Source organism: Rhinopithecus roxellana, chromosome 21 (genome assembly GCF_007565055.1).
Source record: "Rhinopithecus roxellana isolate Shanxi Qingling chromosome 21, ASM756505v1, whole genome shotgun sequence".
Lineage (NCBI taxonomy): Eukaryota > Metazoa > Chordata > Mammalia > Primates > Cercopithecidae > Rhinopithecus > Rhinopithecus roxellana.
In genome coordinates this window covers 58,384,778-58,410,396 of record NC_044569.1, presented here as the reverse complement: position 1 = coordinate 58,410,396, position 25,619 = coordinate 58,384,778, and positions in this window count along the sequence as shown.

Here is a 25,619-nt window from a genome sequence, read left to right as displayed (position 1 = left end):
CACAACTAACCCTATTTGTGGATGGCAGCTCCTTTATCAACCCTCAAGGAAACAGACAGGCAAGATATGCAGTAGTTACCTCCTCCACAGTTTTAGAGGCAAAACCCCTACCACAAGGAACCACATCACAGCAGGCAGAACTCACTGCACTAACCAAGGCACTCCTCCTATCAAATGGAAAAACAGTAAACATATACACAGATTCTAAATATGCTTTTCTAATCGCACACACCTATTCAGTCATCTGGAAAGAGAGGGGTTTTTAATCACTGGCGGTACCCCTATTATTAACAAAAACCAAATACTGAAACTACTAGAGGCACTCTCGGCACCTTCCAAGGTAGCGATTATACATTGTAAAGGTCACCAAACTTCATCTAACCCGGTGGCAGCTGGCAACAATTTCGCTGACATCAGTGCTAAGTCAGCCGCCGCATTTTCCACCCCCAAGCCTCCTTCTGTCTGTTTTCTCTCCCCCCAGTATGCCCCTAATTACACTCAGGAAGAAAAGGCTAAGCTATTACAAAATACAACAGCCAAACTAACTACAGACGACTGGATATATATTAATAACAAATTAGTTATTCCTGAAACACAACTCCATACCATTCTAAAAGACATACATAATTCTTTACATATATACCCAAAGCCTTATACAATTTTCTAAATCCCCTCCTCCACTGTCCAACACTACAAAAACACTTCCTTACAATCAACCAGCAGTGCTCTACCTGCCTAAAGCAAATCCTCAAGGCTCATTGCGTAATCCCCATCCCAGCCACCAACTCAGAGGACACCAACCAGGTGAAGATTGGCAAATTGATTTCACACGTATGCCAAGACATAAAAAATTCAAATACCTCTTAACCCTCAGGGACACCTTTTCAGGGTGGATAGAGGCCTATCCTACCACAGGAGAAACCGCTAACATTGTTGCCTCAATACTCACTGAACATATTATCCCTAGGTTTGGCCTCCTGGTCACCCTTCAATCCGACAGCAGTCCAGCATTTATCTCCAAGGTAGTCCAACAGGTGGCAGCCCTCCTACACATCACCTGGAAACTCCACATCCCTTATAGACCTCATTCTTCTGTTAAGGTGGAAAAGGCTAACGGACTCATCAAACAACAGCTCACCAAACTCTCAATTGAAACCCGGCAGTCGTGGGTAACTCTCCTTCCCTTAGCCCTGACCCAGCTGCGGGCAGCACCTCGAAGCCCAACAGGCCTCAGTCCGTTCAAATTAGTCTGCAGATGGCCCCTAACCCTCCAGCAAATACCTTCCCTGCCCGCCCCTTTGGCAAACTACCTCCCATATCTCACTCTTCTCAGACAACTCCTAAGACAACACGCTGAGTTAGCACACCCTCCTCCAACAGATGCCTACAACCCACATCTCTCCCTCAGTCCCAGAGACCAAGTGTATATAAAAGATATCCAAGCCAACGACTTACAGCCCAGGTGGAAATGCCCATAAACTGTCCTCCTGTCTACACATACAGCAGCAAAACTCCTAGGAGACACGCATTGAGTTCATATTTCCCAGCTAAAAGGGCCCCCAAAGAGAACAATCAGTTGACATCGGTTCAACTTTCCCCCTTTCGCCTCAAACTTACAAAACTTTCTTAACTATCTCATGCTCCCCGAACCCTGGCACGTAGCTCACTTTCTCACCATCTTCTACAAAACCTATCAGACTTTCAATACATAAACCCAGACCCATACCTGCCTCCAGACAATAATCCAGGGCAGTGGTTTTCCCGCCTCAATCTCAATCTCTCTGTGTCCCAGTATCCTTAGCGCCCAGCCTCACCCTGTATAGCAAGGCTGAACTAGCCGAAATGACACTGCAGCTACACCCACCTGCAAATTGCTTACAAAAACGGGCTGTTTTCCTCCCTCTTGTTATTGGAATCTCCCTAGCCTCCTCTCTGGTAGCATCTGGTCTTGGAACCGGAGCCTTTGCTTATTCACTCCAGTCAGACAAAGCTACACAAGCTCGAATACAGACAGCCACAGAAGCTTCAGCTGAAAGCCTGGCCTCCCTGCAGCGCCAAATTACCTCAATAGCCCAAGTAGCTGCCCAAAACAGGCAAGCCCTAGACTTGCTTATAGCTGAAAATGGAGGCACTTGTCCCTTCCTTGGAGAAGAGTGCTGCTATTATGTTAACGAGTCAGGCCTAGTAGACACTAACATTCAAACCTTCAATAAAATAAAAACTGAAATACAGAATCTTAATACCCCAACCTTGCCAGGATCATCCTTCTGGGTTTTGCCCATATTCCAACAAATGCTTCCATTCCTGATTCCTATACTAATACTGTGCCTTATTTTACATTTCGCCCCCATTTTGTTCAAGTTTCTCCGTGCCAAGATTGAAGAAATCACTCGCGTCACCTTCAACCAAATGCTTCTTCATCTGTACGACCAAATACCAACCATAGGCCGCGACCTTAACGATGCCCCTTAACAGCAGGAAGTAGCCAGACAGACCAAGGCGCCCCTTATCACTATTATAAATAAAAGGTTGGACTGTTTGGACGAACGGAGGAAAGATGGTGCACTTCTGGGTTCTTCATCACCAACTTTTCCCGCGTGCGCGAAAATGCAGCCGGCGCCCGGGAAGGTGCACATCAAACGGGCATGCGCCAGGTGACGTCAATCCCAAGAGACCAAGATTTACCTGGCCGCACCTACGGAACACCCCCCGAAACCCCCGTGCCCCGCCTATTGCCCTCCCACTCCCAGAAAAGCCGATCCCGGCGAGCGCGCCACGCGGATTTCCTAATCCCCCACTCCTGTCGGGACTGAATCAGGAACTCCACCAGAGAGCTACACCGGACGACTCTCTCGGCCTCCTTTGCCGGAGGCCGACAGACCTCACCCTCCACACCTTCTTCCCTGAAGCTAGGTGACCAAAAAATAAATTTGCAGTTTTGCTCCTAGCCTTGCCTACTTGCTGGTTCTTTTGTGACCACTCTGGTGGTCTTAGAAAAACAAATCAGTAGTGTGAGCTTTAACTCTGTGAAATCAATGCACACGTCAGAGAGCAGTTCTTTGGAACGCTTCTTTCTGGGTTTTATTTCAGGAAATTTCACTTTTTGCTGTAGTCTTCAATGCACTGAAAAGTATCACTTTTTCTTTTTTACCAGAATGGTGTTCAAACGCTGCCTTATGATAAAAGAGGTATAATGTTCTGAGTGGAATGCACACACCACAAAGCACTTTCTCAGAAAGTTTCCCTCCAGTTTTTATCTGAAGATATCTCCTATTTTCCCACAGGTCTGAAGGTGCTCCCGAATGTCTCTGCATGAATCCAGTTTCAAAACTGTGTAATAGAAGGAAAATATTATCGATGTGAGATGAATAGAGGTATATATCACAAAGCAGTTTCACCGAAAATTTCTTTCCAGTTTTTGTGTGAGGATATTTACTTTTTGCCCATTGCAGTCCATATACCACCGAATTTCCTCAGGTAACTTTTTCTCCAAACGGTATTCCCCAATCCTCTATGAGAAGAAAAGTATAACTCTGTGAGTGGTATGCACACGTCACAAAGAAGCTGCTCGGAAATCTTCTCTGCAGTATCTTTCTGAAGATATTTCCGTTTTCACTGTAAGCCTCATAGCGCTCCTGAATATCCCTTAGCTGACTAACCTAAAACAGTGTCAGAAACTGCTCAATGAAATCAGAAGCTTAACTGTGGAAGTGGACTTCACGTGACCTCGAGTAGTTTCACAGAAAGTTTCCTACTGGTTTTTATCGGAAGTTAACCCTTTTTCAGCATATTCATAGGACCATTTCCAAATGTCCTTTCTCAGGTTCCACAGAACCTGCTTTCAAACTGCTCAATCCAAAGAATGATTTACCTTTATGAGATGAATACACATATCACAAAGCAGTTGCTCCAAAAGCTTCTATCCAGTTCTCATCGGAAGACGTTTCCTTCTCACCTCAAGCCTCTGGGCGCCACTTAATATCCCTTCACAGATTCTTCAAAGACAGAGTTTCCAACTGGGCGATGTAGTGAAAGCTTTAACTCACTGAAATGAATGCAAACGTCAGAGAGCAGTTTCTTGGAATGCTTCTTTCTGGGTTTCCTTTCAGGATATTTCAGTTTTCGCCATAGTCTTCAATGCACAGTGAAATATCACTTTTTCAGTTTTACAGGATCAGAGTTCACACACTACCTTATGACATAGGAGGTAAAGTGCCCTGAATGGAATACACACATCACAAAGTAGTTTTTCAGAAAACTTTCCTTCAGTTTTTATTGAAAGATATTTTCTATTTCCCCACAGGCCTGAATGAAATATCCTTTCACGAATCCATCCATGATGCAGTATCAAAACTGCGTATTAGAAAGAAAGTTTTATCTTTGTGAGAAGAGTAGGCATATCTATCAAAAAGCAGTTTCACAGAAAGCTTCTTTCCACTTTTTGGCTGAGGATACTTCCTTTGTCACCATAGCCGTTCATATACTCGTGAATGTCTCCTGGTAGACATTTCTCCAAACTGGATTCCCCAATCCTCCCTGAGAAGAAAAGCATAACTCTGTGAATAGAATGCATACATCACAAAGCAGCTCCTCGGAAATCTTTTCTGTGGTTTTTATCTGACGATATTGACTTGCTCACCTCAAACATCAAAGCGCTCCCGAATATCACTTCGCAAACAGAACAAAAACAGTGTTATAATGCTGCTCAATGAAAACAGAAGCTTAATTATGTGAGTGTACTTCTCGTGACCTAGAGAAGATTCACGGGAAGTTTCCTTCTGGGTTTTATGAGAGGGTATTTTTTTTTTTTCAGCATATTCTTAAGAGCTTTCAGAAATGTCCATTCTCAGGTTCCACAGAAATAGTGATTTCAAACTGCTCATTACAATTATTTAACTCTATGAGATGAATACACACATCACAAAACAGTTTCTCTGAAAGCTTCTGTCCAGTTTTTATTGGAAGACGTTCTCTTTCTCACCTCAAGCCTTCAGACGCCACTATAATATCCCTTCACAGATTCTTCAAAGACAGAAATTTCAAACTGGGCAATGTAGGGAAAGCTGTAACTCTCTGAAATGAATGCAAACGTCAAAGAGCAGTTTCTTGGAACCCTTCTTTTTGGGTTTTATTTCAGGATATTTCACTTTTCGCCTTAGTCTTCAATGCGCTGCAAAATATCAATTTTTCAGCTTTACAGGAGCAGTGTTCAAACACTGCCTTATGAGAAAAGAGGTATAACTCCCTGAGTGGAATGCACACATCACAAATCAGTTACTCAGAAAATTATCTCCAGTTTTTATCTGATGTTATTTCCTACTTCCCCACAGGCCTGAATGTGCTCCCGAATGTCCCTTCGTGAATGCATTGGTGATGCAGTTTCAAACCTGCGTAATAGACAGGTTTTACGTATGTGAGATGAATAGACATATCTATCACAAAACAGATTCACAGAAAGCTTCTTTAGAGTTTTTGTCTAGGATACTTTATTTTTCATCATACCAGTCGATATACTCCCGAATGTCCCCTGGTAGCTTTTCTACAAACGGAATTCCCCAATCATCTTGGAGAATAAAAGTGTAACTCAGTGAGTGGAATGCACACTTCACAAAGCAGCTCCTCAGAAATCTTCTCTCCAGTACCTACCTGAAGATATTTCCGTTTCACCGTAAGCCTCAAAGCGCTCCCTAGGAACCCTTAGCTGACCTAGCTAAAAGAGTGTTCGAATACTGCTCAATGAAAACAGAAGTTTAACTGTGCGAGTGGACTTCACGTGACTTAGAGCAGTTTAACAGCGTGTTTTCTTGTCTTTTTGATTGGAGGGTATTTCTTTTTCAATATATTCTTAAGAGCATTTCCAAATGTCCTTTCACAGGCTCCACAGAAACAGTGATATCAAACTGCTCAATCCAAAGAATGATTTAACACAATGGAATGATTACACACATCACAAGGCAGTTGCTCCGAAAGCTTCTCTCCAGTTTTCATCGGAAGACATTTCCTTTCTCACCACAAGCCCAGGGGAACCACTTATTATCCCTTCACAGATACCTCAAAGACAGAGTTTCCAAACTGGACAATGCAGTGTAGACTTTAACTCTCTGAAATGAATGCCCACGTCAGAGAGGAGTTTCTTGGAACCCTTCTTTCCAGTTTTTTTTTTCAGGATATTTCACATTTCGCCATAGTCTTCAATTCGCTGCAAAATATAAGTTTGTCAGTTTTGCAGGAAAAGTTTTCCAACACTGCCTTATGAGAAAAGAGGTATAACTCCCTGTGTGGAATGCACACATCAAAGGGCAGTTTCTCAGAAAGCTTATCTGCAGTTTTTATCTGAAGACGTCCCCTTTTTCGCCTTATGCATGAATGTGCTCCCGAATATCCGTTCGCGAATCCTTCCATGACGCAGTGTTAAAACTACGTGATAGAAAAAAATCTTTATCTGTGTGAAATGAATGGACATATCTGTCAAAAACAGTTTCACAGAAATGTTCTTTCCAGGTTTTGTCTCAGGATATTACCTTTTTCACCATAGCCATCCATACATTCCTGAATCCCCTGGTAGCGTTATTCTCGAAACGGGATTCCCCCGTGCTCTATGAGAAAAAAGTAAAACTCTGTGAGTGGAATGCACACGTCACAAAGTAGCTCCTCGGAAATTTTCTCTGCAGTATCTATCTGAAAATATTTACATTTTCACTGTAAGCCTCAAAGTGCTCCTGAGTATCCCTTAGCTGACTCACCTAAAAGAGGATTAGATTACTGCTCAGTGAATACAGAAGCTAAACTGTGCCAGTGGACTTCACGTGACCTATAGCGGTCACAGAAAATTTCCTTTTGGTTTTCATCAGAGTGTATTTCTTTTTCAGCATATTCTTAAGAGGGTTCCCAAATGTCCTTTCTCAGGTTCCACAGAAACAGTGACATCAAACTGCTCGATCCAAAGAATGATTTAACTCTATGAGATAAATACGCACATCAGAAAGCAGTTGCTCCAAAAGCTTGTCTCCAGTGTTCATCGGAATACGTTTCCTTTCTCACCACAAACTTCCATGCGCCACTTAATATCCCTTCACAGATTCCTCAAACACGGACTTTCCAAACTGGACAACGTAGTGTAAGCTTTAATTCTCTGAAATCAGTGCACACATCAGAGAGCAATTTGTTGGGACACTTCTTTCTGGGTTTTATGACAGGATATTTCACTTTTCGCCATAGTCTTCAAGGCACTGCAAAATAGGTTTTTCATTTTCACAGGAACAGTGTTCAAACACTGCCTTATGAAAAAAGCTGGATGACACCCTGAATGGAAGGCACACATCTAAAAGCAGTTTCTCAGAAATCTCTCTGCAGTTTTTATCTGAAAATATTTCCTCTTTCCCCACAGGCCAGAATGTGCTCCCGAATGCCCTGTTGCGAATCCGTCATGATGTCCTTTCAAAACTCCATGATAGAAAGGAAGTTTTATCTATGTGAGATGAAGAGACATATCTATCACAAAGCAGTTGCACAAAAAGCTTCTTTCTAGTTTTTTTCTCAGGATATTTTGTTTTTCACCATATCCGTCCATATAATCCTGAATGTCTCTCAGTAGCTTTTTCTCCAAACGGGATTCCCCAATCCTCTTTGAGAAGAAAAGTATATCTCTGTGAGTAGAATTCACACGTCACAAAGCAGCTCCTTGGAAGTTTTCTCTCCAGTATCTATCTGAAGATATTTCCATTTTCACCGTAAGCCTCAATGCGCTACTGAGTATCCATTAGCGGACTAACCTAGAACAGTGTTAGCATGCTGCTCAATGAAAACAGGAGCTCAACTGTGTGAGTGGACTTCACGTGACCTAGAGAGGTTTGCAGAAAGTTTCCTTCTGGTTTTCATCGGAGTGTATATCTTTTTCAGCATATTCTTAAGAGCATTCCCAAATGTCCTTTCTCAGGTTCCACAGAAACAGTGATATCAAACTGCAAAATCCAAAGAATGATTTAACACAATGGAATGATTACACACATCACAAAGCATTTGCTTCGAAAGCTTCTCTCCAGTTTTCATCGGAAGACATTTCCTTTCTCACCAAGACAGAGGTTCCAAACTGGACAATGCAGTGTAAACTTTAACTCTCTGAAATGAATGCCCACGTCAGAGAGGAGTTTCTTGGAACCCTTCTTTCCTGTATTATTTTCAGGATATTTCACATTTCGCCATAGTCTTCAATTCGCTGCAAAATATAAGTTTGTCAGTTTTGCAGGAAAAGTTTTCCAACACTGCCTTATGAGAAAGGAGGTATAACTCCCTCCTTGGAATGCACACATCAAAAACCAGTTTCTCAGAAAGCTTCTCTGCAGTTTTTATCTGAAGACATCCCCGTTTTCGCCAGTGCACCTGAATGTGCTCCAGAATATCCGTTTGTGAATCCGTCCATGACTCAGTTTCAAAACTACGTGATAGAAAAAAAAAAAGATTCATCTGTGTGAAATGAATGGACATATCTATCAAAAAGCAGTTTCATAGGAATCTTCTTTACAGTTTTTGTCTCAGGATATTACCTTTTTCACCATAGCCATCCATATATTCCCAGATCCCCTGGTAGCATTATTCTCCAAATGGGATTCCCCAGTGCTCTATGAGAAGAAAAGTAAAACTCTGTGAGTGGAACGCACATGTCACAAAGCAGCTCCTCGGAAACCTTCTCTCCAGTATCTATCTGAAGATATTTACATTTTCACCGTAAGCCTCAAAGCGCTCCCGTGTATCCCTTAGCTGACTAACCTGAAACAGGATTAGAATACTCCTCAGTGAATATAGAAGCTAAATTGTAGGAGTGGACTTCACGTGACCTAGTTCGGTTTCACAGAACGTTTTCTTCTTGTTTTCATCGGAGTGTATTTCTTTTTCAGCATATTCTTAAGAGGGTTCCCAAATGTCCTTTCTCAGGTTCCACAGAAACAGTGATATCAAACTGCTCGATCCAAAGAATGATTTAACTCTATGAGATGAATATGCACATTGCAAAGCAGTTGCTCCAAAAGCTTGTCTCCAGTGTTCATCGGAATACGTTTTCTTTCTCACCACAAGCCTCTGGTCGCCACTTAATATCCCTTCACCGATTCCTCAAACACGGAGATTCCAAACTGAGCAACGTAGTGTAAGCTTTAACTCTCTGAAATAAGTGCACACATCAGAGAGCAATTTGTTGGGACCCTGCTTTCTGGGTTTTATGACAGGATATTTCACTTTTCCCTATAGTCTTCAAGGTGCTGCAAAATATGGTTTTTCCGTTTCACAGGAAGAGTGTTCAAACACTGCCTCATGAAAAAAGCTGGACGACACCCTGAATGGAATGAACACATCAAAAAGCAGTTTTTCAAAAATCTTCTCTGCAGTTTTTATCTGAAAATATCTCCTATTTCCCCACAGGCCAGAATATGCTCCCGAATGTCCCTTCGTGAATCCGTCATGACGAACTTTCAAAACTGTGTAACAGAAATAAAGTTTTATCTATGTGAGACGAATAGACATATCTATCACAAAGCAGTTTTTCAAAAAGCTTCTTTCTAGTTTTTTTCTCAGGATATTTCGTTTTTTTACCATATCCGTCCATATAATCCCGAATGTCTCCTGGTAGTTTTTTCTCCAAACGGGATTCCTCAATCCTCTATGAGAAGAAAAGTATACCTCTGTGAGTGGAATGCACACGTCACAAAGCAGCTCCTTGGAAATATTCTCTCCAGTATCTATCTGAAGACATTTCCATTTTTACCATAAGCATCAATGCGCTACTGAGTATCCATTAGCGGACTAACCTAGAACAGTGTTAGAATGCTGCTCAATGAAAACAGGAGCTCAACTGTGTGAGTGCACCTCACGTGCCCTAGAGAAGTTTCACAGAAAGTTTCCTTCTGTTTTTTATTGGAGGGTATTTCTTTTTCAGCATGTTCCTAAGAGCGTTCCAAAAATAGTTCCCACTATTTTTACCTTCCTAAGGTAAAAATAGTGATTTCAACTGTTCAATCCAAAGAATGATTTAACTCTATGAGATGAATACACACATCACAAAGCAGTTGCTCTGAAAGCTTGTCTCCAGTTTTCATCTGAAGACGTTTCCTTTCTCAACACAAGCCTTCGGGCGCCACTTAATATCCCTTCACAGATTCCTCAAAGACAGTTTCCAAACTTGGCACCGTAGTGTAACCTTTAACTCTCTGAAATGAATGCACACGTCAGAGAGCAGTTTCCTGGAATTCTTCTTTCTGTGTTATATTTCAGGATAATTCACTTTTCGCCATAGTCTTCAGTGCACTGCAAGGTATTACTTTTTCAGTTTTACAGGAACAGTTTTTAAACACTGCCTTATGACAAAAGAGGTTTAAATCCCTGAGTGGAATGCACACATCACAAAGCAGTTTCTCAGACAGCTTCTCTCCCGTTCTTATCTGGCTTTATTTTCTTTTTCCCCACAGTCCGGAATGTGCACAAAATGTCCCTTAGCAAATCCGTCCATAATGCAGTTTCAAAACTGCATCATAGAGAAAAAGTTTTAACTATGTGAGATGAAGAGATATATCTAACACAAAGTAGTTTCACAGAATGATTCTTTCCAGTTTATGTCTGAACATATTTCCTTTTAAACCACAGCCATGCATATACTCCAGAATGTGCCATGGTATCGTTTACACCAAACGGGACTCGCCAATCCTCTATGAAAATAATATTGTAACTCTGTGACTGGAATGCACATTTCGAAAAGCAGCTCCTCGGATTTCCACTCTCCAGTTTTTATCTGAAGAAATTTCCTTTTTCACCATAAGCCTGGAAGCACTCCCGAATATCACTTCACAGACTAACCTAAAAGCTTGTTAAAATACTGCTCAATGAAAACCGAAGCTTGACTGTGCGAGTGGAATTCATGTGACCAAGAGCAGTTTCACAGAAAATTTCCATCTGGTGTCTGTCGAAGGGTACTTATTTTTCAGCACATTCTTAAGAGCATTCCCAAATATCCTTTCTCAGGTTCCACAGAAACAGTGATTTCAAACTGCTCAATCCCAAGAATGATTTAACTCTATGAGATGGATGCACACATCACAAGGCAGTCGCTCCAAAAGCTTCTCTCCAGTTTTCATCGGAAGACGTTTGTTTTCTCAAGACTAGCCTCTGGGCGCCACTTAATATCCCTTCATACATTCCTCAAAGACTTAGTTTCGAAACTGATCAATGTAGTGTAAGCTTTCATTCTCTGTAATGAGTGCACACGTCAGAGAGCAGCTTGTTGGAACGTTTCTTCTGGGTTTTATTTCAGGATGTTTCACTTTTCGCCATAGTCTTCAATGCGTTGCACAATATCACTTTCTCAGTTTTACACGAACAGTATTCAAACACTGCCTTACAAGAAAGTGGTAGAACTCCCTCAGTGGAATACACACATCACAAAGCAGTTTTTTCAGAAAGCTTCACTCCAGGTTTTACCTGAATATATTTACTATTACCCCACAGACTTGAATGTGCTCCCAAATGTCACTTCACGAATCCATCCATGATGCAGTTTCAAAACTGCGTAATAGAAAGAAAGCTTTATCTGTGTGAGATGAATAGAGGTATCTATCACAAAGCAGATTAACAGAAAGCTTCTTTCCAGTTTTTGTTTGAGGAGGTTTCCTTTTTCGTCGTACTCTTCCATATACGTCCGAATGCAACCTGATACCTTTTTCTGCAAACGGAATTACCCAATGCTCTAAGAGAAGAAAAGTATAACTCTGTGAGTGGAATGCACACATCAAAAATCAGCTCCTCGGAAACCGTCTCTCCAGTATCTATCTGAAGATGTTTCCGTTTTCACTGAAAGCCTCAAAACGCTCCTGCATATCCCTCAGCTGACTAACCTAAAACAGTGTTAGAATTCTGCTCCATGAAAACAGAAGCTTAACTGTGCGACTGTACTTCAAGTAACCTAGAGCATTTTCACAGAAAGTATCCTTCTGGTTTATATCAGAGGGTATGTCTTTTTCAGCATATTCTTGAGAGCGTTCGCAAATGTCCTGTCTGAGTTTCCACAGAAAGAGTGATTTCAAAGAGCTCAATCCAAAGAATGATTTAACTCTACGAGATGAATACAGACATCACAAAGAAGTTGCTCTGAAAGCTTCTCTCCAGTTTTCAACGGAAGACGTTTCCTTTCTCACAACAAGCCTACGGGCGCTACTTAATATCCCTTCACAGACTCCTCAATGACAGAGTTTGCAAACTGGGCAATGTAGTGAACGCCTTAAGTCTTCTCTGAAATGAATGGACACATCAGAGAGCCGTTTCTTGAAACGCTTCTTTCTGGGTTTTATTTCAGGATATTTCACTTTTTGCTTTAGTCTTCAAGGCGCTTCAAAGTATGACTTTTTCAGATTTACAGGAACAGTGTCCAAACACTGCGTTAGGAGAAAAGAGGTATAACTCCCTGAGTGGAATGTGCACATCACAAAGCAGTTTCTCAGAAAGCTTCTCTCCAGTTTTTATCTGAATTTATCTCCTAATTCCCGCAGGCTTAAATGTGCTCCGAATGTCCCTTCAGGAATCCGTCGTTGACGCAGTTTCAGATCTGCATATTAGAAGGAAATATTTATCTATTCGAGATGAGTAGAGATATCTATCCCAAAGCAGTTTCGCAGAAAATTTCCTTTCAGATTTTGTCTGAGGATAATTCCTTTTTCACCAGGGCTGTAAATATACTCCCGAATGTCCCCTTTTAGCTTTTTCTCCAAGCGGGATTCCCCAATCATCTATGAGAAGAAAAGTATAATTCTGTGAATGGAATGCAAGTGTCACAAAGCAGCTCCTCGGAAGTCTTCTCTCCAGTATCTATCTGAAGATATTTCCGTCTTCACCGTAAGCCTCAAAGCGTTCCCGAGTATCCCTTAGCTGACTAACGTAAAATAGTGTTAGTATACTACTTACCGAAAACAGAAGCTTAACTGTGGGAGTGGACTTCCCGTGACCTAGAACAGTCTCACAGAAAGTTTTCTTCTTATTTTTATTGGAGGGTATTTGTTTTTCAGCATAATTTTAAGAGTGTACCCTAATGTCCTTTCTCATGTTCCACAGAAACAGTGATTTCAAACTGCTTGATCCAAAGAATGATTTAACTCTATGAGATAAATACACACATCACAAAGCAGTTGCTCAGAAAGCTAGTCTCTAGTTTTCATAGGAAGACAATTCGTTTCTCACCACAAGCCTCCAGGCACCACTTAATATCCCTTCCAGATTCCTCAAAGACAGAGTTTCCAAACTGGGCAACGCAGTGTAAGCTGTAACTCTCTGAAATGAATGCACACGTCAGAGAGGAGTTTCTTGGAACCCTTCTTTCTTGTTATTTTTCAGGATATTTCACATTTTGCCATAGTCTTCAATTCGCTGCAAAATATCACTTTGTCAGTTTTGCAGGAAAAGTTTTCCAACACTGCCGTATGAGAAAAGAGATACAACACCCTGCGAGGAATGCACACATCAAAAAACAGTTTCTCAGAAAGCTTCCCGGCAGTTTTTATCCGAAGACATCCTCTTTTTCGCCGTGTGCCTGAATGTGCTCTGGAATATCAGTTCGCCAATCCATCCATGATGCAGTTTCAAAACTACATGATAGAAAAAATGGTTTATCTGTGTGAAATGAATGGACATATCTATCAAAAAGCAGTTTCACAGAAATCTTCTTTCCAGTTTTTGTCTGAGAATATTTCCTTTTTCACCATAGCCGTCCATATATTCCCGAATCCCCTGGTAGCGTTATTCTCCAAATGGGATTCCCTGGTGCTCTATGAGAAGAAAAGTAAAACTCTGTGAGTGGAACCCACAGGTCACAAAGTAGCTCCTCGGAAATCTTCTCTCCAGTATCTATCTGAAGATATTTACGTTTTCACCATAAGCCTCAAAGCGCTCCTGAGTATCCCTTAGCGGACTGACCTATAACGGGATTAGAATACTGCTCAGTGAATACAGAAGCTAAACTGTGCGAGTGGACTTCATGTGACCTAGAGTGGTTTCACAGAAAGTTTCCTTCTGGTTTTCATCGGAGTGTGTTTCTTTTTCAGCATATTCTTCAGAGCATTCCCAAATGTCTTTTCTCATGTTCCACAGAAACAGTGATATCAAACTGCTCGATCCAAAGAATGATTTAACTCTATGAGATGAATACACATATCACACGGCAGTTGCTCCGAAAGCTTGTCTCTTGTTTTCATAGGAAGACGTTTCCTTTCTCACCGCAAGCCTCCGGGCACCACTTAATATCCCTTCCCAGATTCCTCAAAGACAGAGTCTCCAAACTGGGCAACGCAGTGTAAGCTGTAACTCTCTGAAATGAATGCACGCGTCAGAGGGCAGCTTTTTGGAACGTTTCTTTCTGGGTGTTATTTCCGGATATTACACTTTTCCCCATAGTCTTCAAAGCATTGCAATATATCACTTTTTCAGTTTTATCGGAACAGTGCTCAAACACTGACTTATGAGAAAAGAGGTATAACTTCCTGAGTGGAATGCACACATCACAAAGCAGTTTCTCAGAAAGCTTCTCTCCAGTTTTTATCTGAAGATAACTCCTACTCCCCCACAGGCCTGAATGTGTTCTTTTTCAGGATATTTCAAAGCCTGTCTCCCAATGTCCTTTCTCACATTCCACAGAAACAGTGATTTCAAACTGCTCAATCCAAAGAATGATTTACTTCTTTGAGATGAATACAAACATCACAAAAGAGTTGCAGAGAAAGCTTCTCTCCAAATTTCGATGGGAGACATTTCCTTGCTTGACACAGGCCTCCGGTTGCCACTTACTATCCCTTCGCAGAACCCTCAGAGGCTGACTTTCAAACTGGGAAATGTAGAGTAAGCTTTAACCCTGTTTAAAAATGGGTATGTCAGAGAGCAGTTTCTTCGAGTGCTTCTTTCTATTTTTTATTGGACGACATTTCACTTTTTGCCATTGTCTTCAAGGTGCTACGAATATCACTCTTTTGGTTTTACAGGAACTGTGTTCAAGCTGTGCCTTCTGAGAAGAACATTAAAACTCCTTGAGTGGAATGCACACATCACCAGGCAGTTTCTCAGAAAGCTTCTCTCCAGTTTTTATCTGACTATATTTCCTATTTGTCCATAGGCCCACATGTGATCCCAAATATCCCTTCGTGGATCCATCCACGAGGGAGTTTCCAAGCAGCAAAATGTAAAGAAAGCTTCATCTATGGGAGAAGAATAAACATAGAAAAAAGCAGATTCACAGGAAGCTTCTTTCCAGTTTTTATCTGAAGATATTTCCTTTTTCACCATAGTACTGAGTGTGCTCCCGAAAGTCCCTTCGTGGATCCGTCCATGACGGTTCTCAAGCTGTGTAATGTAAGGAAACCTTTATCCATGTGAGATGATTACACGCATAACAAAGTATTTTCCTAGAAAGCTTCTTTCCAGGTTTCGTCTGAGGCTATTTCCCTTTTCATCATCGGCATCAACATGCTCCCGAATATCACTTGGTACCTGTTTCTCCAAAAGGGTTTCCCCGATGCTGTATGAGAAGTATAACACTGTGAGTGGAATGCACACGTCAGAAAGCAGTTCCTCGGAAAGCTTCCCTCCAGTTTCTGTCTGAACATATTTCCTTTTTCACCATAAGCCTCAAAGTGCTCCTGAATGTCCCATCACATGCTAAACATACACAGGGTTATAAAACTACTCAACATAAGGAGAGGCTTAACTAAGTGAGAGGAATTAAGATGACACAGAGTAGTTTTGCAGAAAGCTTCCTTCTGGGTTTTACCTGAGGATATTTCTTTCTTCATGTTCTAAGGATCGTTCCCAAATGTCCTTCCTCAGATTCCACAAAAACAGTGATTTCAATGTGCTCACTCCAAAGAACGGTTTAAATCTAGGAGACGAATACACACATCACAAAGCAGTTCCTAACAAAATTACTCTGCAGGTTTCAACGGAAGATGTTTCCTTGCTCACCACAAGCCTCCGGATGCCACTAGATATCCCTTCACAGTTTTTTCAAAGACAGAATTTCGAAACTGGGCAACATAGAGTAAGCATAAATTCTGTGAAGTGAATGCACATATCAGGGAGTGGATTCTTGGAACGCTTATTTCTCGATTTTATTGCAGTATATTTCACCATTTGCCATAGTCCTCAGTGCGCTCCGAAATATCACTTCTTCGGTTACACAGGCACAGTGTTTAAACACTGCCTTGTGAGAAAAGAGGTAAAATTCCCTGAGCGGAATGCATACATCACAAGTAGTTTCTCAGAAAGCTTCTATCCAATTTTTATCTGAAGATATCTCCTCTTTCATCGTAGGCCTGAATGTGCTCCCAAATGTCACTTTGCGGATTCTTGCACGACGGAGTTTCCAAACTGGGTAATATAAGAAAGGTTTGAACAATCTGAGATGAATTGATATATCTAACGTGAAGCGGTTTCACAGCAATCTTCTCTCCAGTTTTGTCTGAGGATATTTCCTTTTCCACCATAGCCATCCCTGTACTCCTGAACGTCTCTTGGTAGCTTTTTCTCCAAAAGGGATTCCGGAATGCCCTAGGAGAAAAAAGGAATAGTTCTGTTAGTGGAATGCACATGTCACAAAGCAGTTCCTCGGAAAGCTTCTCTCCAGTTTCGGTCTGAACATATTTCCTTTTTCACCGTAAGCCTCAAAGTGCTCCTGAATGTCCCATCACATGATAAACATACACAGGGTTATGAAACTATTCAATGTAAGGAGAGGCTTAACTAAGTGAGAAGAATTAAGATGACACAGAGTAATTTCACAGAAAGCTTCCTTCTGGATTTTACCTGAGGATATTTCTTTCTCCATGTTCTAAGGATCATTCCAAGTGTCCATCCTCAGATTCCACAAAAACAGTGATTTCAATCTGATCAATCCAAGGAATGGTTTAAATCTATTAGAGGAGTACACACATCGCAAAGCAGTTGCTCAGAATGTTACTCCGCAGGTTTCTTTGGAAGATGTTTCCTTGCTCACCACAAGCCTCGGGCGTCACTAAATATCCCTTCACAGATTCTTCAAAGACAGAATTTTGAAACTGGGCAACATTGAGTAAGCATAAAATCTGTGAAGTGAATGCGCATATCAGAGAGCAGATTCTTGGAATGCTTCTTTCTCGATTTTATTTCAGTATATTTCACTATTTGCCATAGTCCTCAAAGCGCTCCGAAGTATCACTTTTCGGTTACACAGGAACAGTGTTTAACCACTGCCTTGTGAGAAAAGAGGTATAACTCCCTGAGCGGAATGCATTCATCACAAGTAGTTTCTCAGAAAGCTTCTATCCAGTTTTTATCTGAGAACATCGCCACCGTGCCTGGCCCATGTGTGCTTCTTTCTATTTTTTATTAGACGAAATTTCACTTTTTGCCATAGTATTCAATGTGCTCCGAATATCACTCTATTGGTCTTACAGGAACAGTGTTCAAACTGTGCCTTATGACAAGACGTTAAAACTCCCTGAGTGGAATGCACACATCACCAAGCAGTTTCTCAGAAAGCTTATCTCCAGTTTTTATCTTATTATATTTAATATTTGACCATAGGCCCAAATGTGATCCCAAATATCCCTTCGCGGATCCATCCAAGAGGGAATTTCCAAGCTGCGTAATGTCAAGAAAGCTTCATCTATGTGAGAAGAATAAACATAGAAAAAAGCAGATTCACAGAAAGCTTCTTTCCAGTTTTTATCTGAAGATATTTCCTTTAGCACCATAGTCCTGAGTGTGCTCCCAAAAGTCCCTTCGTGGATCCGTCCATGATAGTTTTCAAGCTGTGTAATGTAAGGAAACATTTATCTCTGTGAGATGATTACACATATCACAGAGTAGTTTTCTAGAAAGCTTCTTTCCAGGTTTTTTCGGAGGCTATTTCTCTTTTCATCATTGGCATCAACATGCTCCGGAATATCACTTGGTACCTGTTGCTCCAAAAGGGAGGTATAACACTGTGGGTGGAATGCTCACGTCACAAAGCAGTTCCTCAGAAAGCTTCTCTCCAGTTTCGGTCTGAACATATTTCCTTTTTCACCGTAAGCCTCAAAATGCTCCCGAATGTTCCATCACACGCTAAACATACACAGGGTTATAAAACTACTCAATGTAAGGAGAGGCTTGACTAAGCAAGAGGAATTAAGACGACAAAGAGTAGTTTCACAGAAAGCTTCCTTCTGGATTTTACCTGAGGATATTTCTTTCTCCATGTTCCAAGCATCGTTCCCAAATGTCCTTCCTCAGATTCCACAAAAACAGTGATTTCAAACTGATCAATCCAAAGAAAAGTTTAAATCTATGAGACAAATACACATATCGCAAAGCAGTTGCTCAGAAAGTTACTCGGCAGGTTTCATCAGAAGATGTTTCCTTGCTCACCACAAGCCTCCGGGCGTCACTATATATCCCTTCACAGATTCTTCAAAGACAAAATTTCGAAACTGGGCAGCATAGAGTAAGCATAAATTCTGTGAAGTGAATGCACATATCAGAGAGCAGATTCTTGAAACGCTTCTTCCTCGATTTTATTTCAGTATATTTCACTATTTGCCATAGTCCACAATGTGCTCCAAAATATCACATTTTCGGTTACACAGGAACAGTGTTTAAACACTGCCTTGTGAGAAAAGAGGTATAACACCCTGAGCAGAATGCATACATCACGAGTAGTTTCTCAGAAAGCTTCTATCCAATTTTTATCTGAAGACATTTTCTCTTCCACTGTAGACCTGAATGTGCTCCCAAATGTCACTTCGTGGAGTCGTGCATGACAGAGTTTCCAAACTGCGTAATATAAGAAAGCTTTGAAATATGCGAGATGAATAGATATACCTAACACGAAGCAGTTCCACAGAAACCTTCTCTCCAGTTCTGTCTAAGAATATTTCCTTTTTCAGCCAGGCGCGGTGGCTCAAGCCTGTAATCCCAGCACTTTGGGAGGCCGAGAAGGGCGGATCACAAGGTCAGGAGATTGAGAACATCCTGGCTAACATGGTGAAACCACGTCTCTACTAAAAATACAAAAAACTAGCCGGGCGACCTGGCAGGCGCCTGTAGTCCCAGCTACTCGGGAGGCTGGGGCAGGAGAATGGCGTGAATCCGGGAGGCGGAGCTTGCAGTGAGCTGAGATCAGGCCACTGAACTCCAGCCTGGGCAACAGATGGAGCGAGACTCCGTCTCAAAAAAAAAAAAAAAAAAAAGAATATTTCCTTTTTCACCATAGCTGTCCCTGTACTCCCGAATGTCTCTTGGTAGCTTTTTCTCCATAAGGGATTCCAGAATCCTCTAGGAGAAAAAGGTATATTTCTGTGAGTGTAATGCACACGTCACAAAGCAGTTCCTTGGAAAACTTCTCTCCAGTTTCGGTCTGAACATATTTCCTTTTTCACCATAAGCCTCAAAGTGCTCCCAAATGTCCCATCACACGCTAAACATACACAGGGTTATAAAACTACCCAACGTATGGAGAAGCTTAACTAAGTGAGAGGAATTACGACGACACAGAGCAGTTTCACAGAAAGCGTCCTTCTGGATTATACGTGAGGATATTTCTTTATCCATGTTCTAAGGATCGTTCCCAAATGTCCTTCCTCAGATTACACAAAAACAGTGATTTCAATCTGCCCAATCCAAAGAACGGTTTAAATCTAGGAGATGAATACACACATTGCAAAGCAGTTGCTCAGAAAGTTACTCTGCAGGTTTCGTGGGAAGATGTTTCCTTGCTCACCACAAGCCTCTGGGCGTCACTAAATAGCCCTTCACAGATTCTTCAAAGACAGAATTTTGAAACTGGGCAACATTGAGTAAGCATAAATTCTGTGAAGTGAATGCACATATCAGAGAGTAGATTCTTGGAACGCTTCTTTCTCGATATAATTTCAGTATATTTCATTATTTGCCATAGTCCTCAATGCGCTCCGAAATATCACTTTCTCAGTTACACAGGAACAGTGTTTAAACACTGCCTTGTGAGAAAAAAGGTATAACTCCCTGAGCGGAATGCATACATCACAAGTAGTTTCTCATAAAGCTTCCAGTCAGATTTTATCTGAAGATATATCCACTTTCACGGTAGGCCTGCGTGTGCTACAAAATGTCCCTTCACAGATTCGTCCATGACGGTGTTTCCAAATTGCGTAATATAAGAAAGGTTTGATCTATGTGAGAAGAATAGATATATCTAACACGTAGCAGGTTCACAGACATCTTTCCAGTTTTGTCTGAGGATATTTCCTTTTTAACCATAGCTGTCCCCATACTCCCGAATGACTCTTGGTAACTTTTTCTCAAAAAGGGATTCCGGAATCCTCTATGAGAAGAAAGGTATATTTCTGTGAGTGGAATGCACACGTCACAAAGCAGCTCCTCAGAAAGCTTCTCTCCAGTTTCTGTGTGAAGAGGTTTCCTTTCTCACTGTAACCATCAAATCGCTCCTGAATATCCCTTTCCAGTCTAAACAAAAACAGTGTTATGATACTGCTCAGTGAAAGGAGAAGATTAACTGTGTGAGCGGAATTCACGTGACACAGAGCAGTTTCACAGAAAGTTTGCTTCTGCTTTCTCTCTGAGGTTAGTTCTTTCTCAGAATATTCTTTATTTATTTACTTATTTATTTATTTATTTATTTACTTTTTTATTTAGTTATTTAGTTATTTTTATTATACTTAAATTCTAGGGTACATGTGCATAACGTGCAGGTTTGTTACATATGTATACTTGGGCCATGTAGGTGTGTTGCACCCATGAACTCGTCAGCAACCATCAATTCATCATTTATATCATGTATAACTCCCCAATGCAATCCCTCACCCCTCCCCCTCCCCATGATAGGCCCCAGTGTGTGATGTTCCCCTTCCCGAGTCCAGGTGATCTCATTGTTCAGTTCCCACCTATGAGTGAGAACATGCAGTGTTTGGTTTTCTCTTCTTGTGATAGTTTGCTAAGAATGATGGTTTCCAGCTGCATCCATGTCCCTACAAAGGACGCAAATTCATCCTTTATTATGGCTGCATAGTATTCCATGGTGTATATGTGCCACATTTTCTTAATGCAGTCTGTCACAGATGGACATTTGGGTTGATTCCAAGTCTTTGCTATTATGAATAGTGCTGCAATAAACATACGTGTGCATGTGTCTTTGTAGTAGAATAATTTATAATCCTTTGGGTATATACCCAGTAGTAGGATGGCTGGGTCATATGGTACATCTAGTTCTAGATCCTTGAAGAATTGCCATACTGTTTTCCATAATGGTTGAACTAGTTTACAATCCCTCCAACAGTGCAAAAGTGTTCCTATTTCTCCACATCCTCTCCAACACCTGTTGTTTCCTGATTTTTTAATGATTGCCATTCTAACTGGTGTGAGATGGTATCTCATTGTGGTTTTGATTTGCATTTCTCTGATGGCGAGAGATGATGAGCATTTTTTCATGTGTCTGTTGGCTGTATGGATGTCTTCTTTTGAGAAATGTCTGTTCATATCCTTTGCCCACTTTTAGATGCGGTTGTTTGTTTTTTTCTTGTATATTTGTTTGAGTTCTTTGTAGATTCTGGATATTAGCCCTTTGTCAGATGAGTAGATTGCAAAAATTTTCTCCCATTCTGTAGGTTGCCTGTTCAATATGATGGTAGTTTCTTTTGTTGTGTAGAAGCTCTTTAGTTTAATTAGATCCCATTTATCAATTTTGGCTTTTGCTGCCGTTGCTTTTGGTGTTTCAGACATGAAGTCCTTGCCCATGCCTATGTCCTGAATTGCACTACCTAGATTTTCTTCTAGGGTTTTTATGCTATTAGTTCTAACATTTAAGTCTCTAATCCATCTTGAATTAATTTTCGTATAAGGAGTAAGGAAAAGATCCAGTTTCAGCTTTCTACTTATGGCTAGCCAATTTTCCCAGCGCCATTTATTAAATAGGGAATCCTTTCCCCATTTCTTGTTTCTCTCAGGTTTGTCAAAGATCAGATGGCTGTAGATGTGTGGTATTATTTCTGAGGACTCTGTTCGGTTCCATTGGTCTATATCTCTGTTTTGGTACCAGTACCATGCTGTTTTGGTTACTGTAGCCTTGTAGTATAATTTGAAGTCAGGTAGCGTGACGCCTCCAGCTTTGTCCTTTTGACTTAGGATTGTTTTGGCGATGCGGGCTCTTTTTTGGTTCCATATGAATATTAAAGCCGTTTTTTCCAATTCTGTGAAGAAACTCATTGGTAGCTTGATGGGAATGGCATTGAATCTATAAATAACCTTGGGCAGTATGGCCATTTTCACGATATTGATTCTTCCTCTCCTTGAGCATGGTATGTTCTTCCATTTGTTTTTGTCCTCTTTGATTTCACTGCGCAGTGGTTTGTACTTCTCCTTGAAGAGGTCCTTTACATCCCTTGTAAGTTGGATTCCTAGGTATTTTATTCTCTTTGAAGTAATTGTGAATGGAAGTTCATTCCTGATTTGGCTCTCTGCTTGTCTGTTACTGGTGTATAAGAATGCTTGTGATTTTTGCACATTAATTTTGTATGCTGAGACTTTGCTGAAGTTTCTTATCAACTTAAGGAGACTTTGGGCTGAGACGATGGGGTTTTCTAAATATACAATCATGTCATCTGCAAACAGGGAAAATTTAACTTCTTCTTTTCCTAACTGAATACCCTTTATTTCTTTCTCTTGCCTGATTGTCCTAGCCAGAACTTCCAAGATTATGTTGAATAGGCGTGGTGAGAGAGGGCATCCCTGTCTTGTGCCAGGTTTCAAAGGGAATTTTTCCAGTTTTTGCCCATTCAGTATGATATTAGCTGTGGGTTTTTCATAAATTGCTCTTATTTTTTTGAGGTATGTTCCATCAATACCGAATTTATTGAGCGTTTTTAGCATGAAGGGCTGTTGAATTTTGTCAAAAGCCTTTTCTGCATCTATTGAGAAAATCATGTGGTTCTTGTCTTTGGTTCTGTTTATATGCTGGATTACATTTATTGATTTGTGAATGTTGAACCAGCCTTGCATCCCAGGGATGAAGCCCACTTGATCATGGTGGATAAGCTTTTTGATGTACTGCTGAATCCGTTTTGCCAGTATTTTATAGAGGATTTTTGCATCGATGTTCATCAGGGATATTGGTCTAAAATTTTCTTTTTTTGTTGTATCTCTGCCAGGCTTTGGTATCAGGATGATGTTGGCCTCATAAAATGAGTTAGGGAGGATTCCCTCTTTTTCTATTGATTGGAATAGTTTCAGAAGGAATGGTACCAGCTCCTCCTTGTACCTCTGGTAGAATTCAGCTGTGAATCCATCTGCTCCTGGACTTTTCTTGGTGGGTAGGCTATTAATTGTTGCCTCAATTTCAGAGCCTGCTATTGGTCTATTCAGGAATTCAACTTCTTCCTGGTTTAGCCTTGGGAGAGTGTAAGTGTCCAGGAAATTATCCATTTCTTCTAGATTTTCTAGTTGATTTGCGTAGAGGTGTTTATAGTATTCTCTGATGGTAGTTTGTATTTCTGTGGGGTCGGTGGTGATATCCCCTTTATCATTTCTTATTGCATCTATTTGATTCTTCTCTCTTTTCTTCTTTATTAGTCTTGCTAGCGGTCTGTCAATTTTATTGATTTTTTCAAAAAACCAACTCCTGGATTCATTGATTTTTTGGAGGGTTTTTTGTGTCTCTATCTCCTTCAGTTCTGCTCTGATCTTAGTTATTTCTTGCCTTCTGCTAGCTTTTGAATGTGTTTGCTCTTGCTTCTCCAGTTCTTTTCATTGTGATGTTAGAGTGTCAATTTTAGATCTTTCCTGCTTTCTCTTGTGGGCATTTAGTGCTATAAATTTCCCTCTGCACACTGCTTTAAATGTGTCCCAGAGAATCTGGTATGTTGTATCTTTGTTCTCATTGGCTTCAAAGAACATCTTTATTTCTGCTTTCATTTCGTTATGTATCCAGTAGTGATTCAGGAGCAGGTTGTTCACTTTCCATGTAGTTGAGCGGTTTTGATTGAGTTTCTTAGTCCTGAGTTCTAGTTTGATTGCACTGTGGTCTGAGAGACAGTTTGTCATAACTTCTATTCTTTTACACTTGCTGAGGAGAGCTTTACTTCCAATTATGTGGTCAATTTTGGAATAAGTGCAATGTGGTGCTGAGAAGAATGTATATTCTGTTGATTTGGGGTGGAGAGTTCTATAGATGTTTATTAGGTCCGCTTGGTGAATAGATGAGTTCAATTCCTGGATATCCTTGTTAACTTTCTGTCTCGTTGTTCTGTCTAATGTTGACAGTGGAGTGTTGAAGTCTCCCATTATTATTGTATGGGAGTCTAAGTCTCTTTGTAAGTCTCTAAGGACTTGCTTTATGAATTTGGGTGCTCCTGTATTGGGTGCATATATATTTAGGATAGTTAGCTCTTCCTGTTGAATTGATTCCTTTAACATTATGTAATGGTCTTCTTTGTCTCTTTTGATCTTTGATGGTTTAAAGTCTGTTTTATCAGAGACTAGGATTGCAACCCCTGCTTTTTTTATTCTCCATTTGCTTGGTAGATCTTCCTCCATCCCTTTATTTTGAGCCTATGTATGTCTCTGCATGTGAGATGGGTCTCCTGAATACAGCAGACTGATGGGTCTTGACTCTTTATCCAGTTTGCCAGTCTGTGTCTTTTAATTGGAGTATTTAGTCCATTTACATTTAAGGTTAATATTGTTATGTGTGAACTTGATACTGCCATTATGATATTAACTGGTTATTTTACTCGTTAGTTGATGCAGTTTCTTCCTAGCCTCGATGGTCTTTACATTTTGGCAGGTTTTGCAATGGCTGTTACCGGTTCTTCCTATCCATGTTTAGGGCTTCCTTCAGGGTCTCTTGTAAGGCAGGCCTGGTGGTGACAAAATCTCTAAGCATTTGCTTATTTGTAAAGGATTTTTTTTCTCCTTCACTGATGAAACTTAGTTTGGCTGGATGTGAAATTCTGGGTTGAAAATTCTTTTCTTTAAGAACGTTGAATATTGGCCCCCACTCTCTTCTGGCTTGTAGAGTTTCTGCCGAGAGATCTGCTGTTTGTCTCATGGGCTTCCTTTTGTTGGTAACCCGACCTTTCTCTCTGGCTGCCCTTAAGATTTTTTCCTTCATTTCAACTTTGGTGAATCTGGCAATTATGTGTCTTGGAGTTGCTCTTCTCGAGGAGTATCTTTGTGGCGTTCTCTGTATTTCCTGAATTTGAATGTTGTCCTGCCCTACTAGGTTGGGGAGGTTCTCCTGGATGATATCCTGAAGAGTGTTTTCCAACTTGGTTTCATTTTACCCCTCACTTTCAGGCACCCCCAATCAGACGTAGATATGGTCTTTTTACATAATCCCATACTTCTTGCAGGCTTTGTTCATTTCTTTTTCTTCTTTTTTCTTTTGGTTTTTCTTCTTGCTTCATTTCATTCATTTTATCCTCAATCGCTGATACTCTTTCTTCCAGTTGATCGAGTCGGTTACTGAAGCTTGTGCATTTGTCACGTATTTCTCGTGTCATGGTTTTCATCTCTGTCATTTCGTTTATGACCTTCTCTGCATTAATTAGTCTGGCTGTCAATTCTTCCACTCTTTTCTCAAGATTTTTAGTTTC